Here is a 2,504-nt window from a genome sequence, read left to right as displayed (position 1 = left end):
TATATATATGTACATATATCAATATTTTGATTAATTAAAAATTTATCAACGTTTTATTCTCGTAATCGACGTGCTATCTAATCTATAATGTTTTTCATTCTGTTATCTCATCCTATCTCCATAATTTCTTGCATTTTTATTCTGAACTTCAATATGATTCAAAGCTTGTCTTTAAATTCTGTTCTCTTACTCCTTACATTGCTCTCTATAAAATTCCCTGCCGTCTTTTCCTACTGCTAACGTTAATAAATATTTTGATTGATTGCTTCTCATGAAATACGGTCTTCCTTCCTCGTGCATTAAACATTGCGTTAAACTTGATTTCGAAAAAAAAAAGAAAAAAAAAATACGGAGGACAACGTTTCCGAAACTAATAGCAATAATAATTCCTCGCAGTTATCTTTACGTCGTTCTCTTTGTACACAAACGGGAAGAATCTGTTGCGGACTGATAGACAGCGCGAAGCTATTAGCTGTTTAGATGGCATGCGCTTTATCTCTATTTGTTGGATAATATACGGGCATACGTATTACATGGAGGCGATTGGTGTCAAAATGAACCTTACGCAGATTCCACGAGTGAGTGTCTAATAGTTTTATACAGCTTCTTATGAATTGACAGAGGAAACTGCATTTATTCTCCAATTTTTATCACCAATGAAGAAATTATTTTTTACGTTAAAAATATGTAATTAAAAAAAGTTTTATTCTTTCACATATAATCATAAAAGTCTGCATCTTTAACTTTTGTTATTATTTTTGTTATCACAACAAAAAGATGCATCACGATTGGAACAGCATGCTGGTACTCAACGGGAACATCGTCACAGACACTTTCTTTCTTCTGAGCAGCACTCTGCTCTCCTACAATGAACTATTGAAGAAGGAACGAGCCTCAAATTGGCGTTTCAATTTTATAGGGCTTTACATTCATCGTTATATAAGGTATGTTTATGTATATACATAAATGAATTATAGGCTTTTTTACAAAATCTTCTGCAAATTAAGTTTCACAAATATATCCTATTCTTTATGCTCTAAAATTATACTCATAGATATCATATGTATAATATAATACTATCTAATCCTGTTTTTCTTTCTATATATTTTTCCAGAGTGACACCAGCCTACGCGATGATGATCGGCTTTTATGCCACGTTGTTTTATAAAATCGGAATGGGACCGAATTGGGACGCATGGGTTGGTTCCAATAAGAACTTTTGTCGCGAGAATTGGTATACAAACCTTCTCTACGTTAACAACTTCGTCAACGTGCCAAACATGGTAGATTATCTCTTTGATTAAAACTCGTTTAGGCATGTTCTTTACTATGTATATTTTTTTTACTATTAATTATCGTATCAAATACTGTGTATATGTTGAACCATAATTAACGATTATTTCCTGTATAATCGCAGAATTGTAGATGATCATTGCACAGTCTATATGCTATATATATCTTTTCTTCTCGTTGTCCGCGTAATATATTCTTATTAAATATTTTTACTTATTTATTATTCTTTTTAGTTCAGATTTACTAAATCTTGCGTTACTTTGCGGTCTCCGGCTTTTTTCGAATTTCCGTGATTTTTTCATTCACGTTATGAAGATATCCTTTTCTTACTTTTCTTACGTCTGCTTCTAGTGCATGTCTCAATCTTGGTACCTTTCGACCGATATGCAGCTTGTCTGGCTATCACCGCTTGTACTTTATCCTATGCTGAAGTTCAGGAGCCTCTACTTCAACATTATTTTGTTTACTTGCTTTCTTCTGTCGATCTTAGTGCCGTTTGCTATAACATTTATACGTCAGCTAACGGGCACAATGCTCTACTATAAGGAGTGAGTGCAGAATTTCAATTCAATTGTTGCTGAGAAATTATTTTATTAAAATTTTTATTTAAGAATGTGTTTTTATATATAAAAATACCACATATCTTCCAAATTATTTATTTTTAATTTAATTGAAATATTTTATGTATATTTAGCATTTTAATTTTATTATCATGCTATGTAATTTAGATCTATGTTGTGTAATTTTTTTCACATTGAAAAAGTTTTCATGAATTAATTATCAAGTAACCATAAAAGTTTGTATTATCTTACGTGATTATTATTTTGAATTATATTTTATGTGTGGAAATCATGCGAAATTTTGTGTCGGATTTTAATCATTTAATTCAATGATTTCAAGAGGTGTTATGTTTCGTAGCCAGATGGATGTCACCCAAGTATACCTGGAAATTTATATAAAAGTGTATAATAGATTTGGGCCTTACATCATTGGATTAGGCCTTGGGTACATCTTATATAAGACACGATCTAAGGTTAAGCTACATATTGTAAGTGTATTATTTATACATATATATAATTAATTTTAGTATTTACGTTTTTCTATTTAATATTTAATATCAAAAAACAAAGTTGACAAAATTTGAGAGCGCCCCGCCTCCCACAGATTAAAATGATTTTTTTTTTTTTATGTAAGACTTATTATATATACAT

At 30.6% G+C, this 2,504-nt stretch overlaps 1 pseudogene; it reads left to right on the top strand.

Moving 5' to 3' along the window:
• LOC115236252 overlaps nt 1-2,504 on the top strand; it is an 11,216-nt pseudogene that overhangs the window by 6,698 nt on the left and 2,014 nt on the right.

This window comes from Formica exsecta, unplaced genomic scaffold, assembly GCF_003651465.1.
Source record: "Formica exsecta isolate Colony F162 unplaced genomic scaffold, ASM365146v1 scaffold247, whole genome shotgun sequence".
Lineage (NCBI taxonomy): Eukaryota > Metazoa > Arthropoda > Insecta > Hymenoptera > Formicidae > Formica > Formica exsecta.
This window is presented reverse-complemented; position numbering and strand designations above follow the sequence as displayed.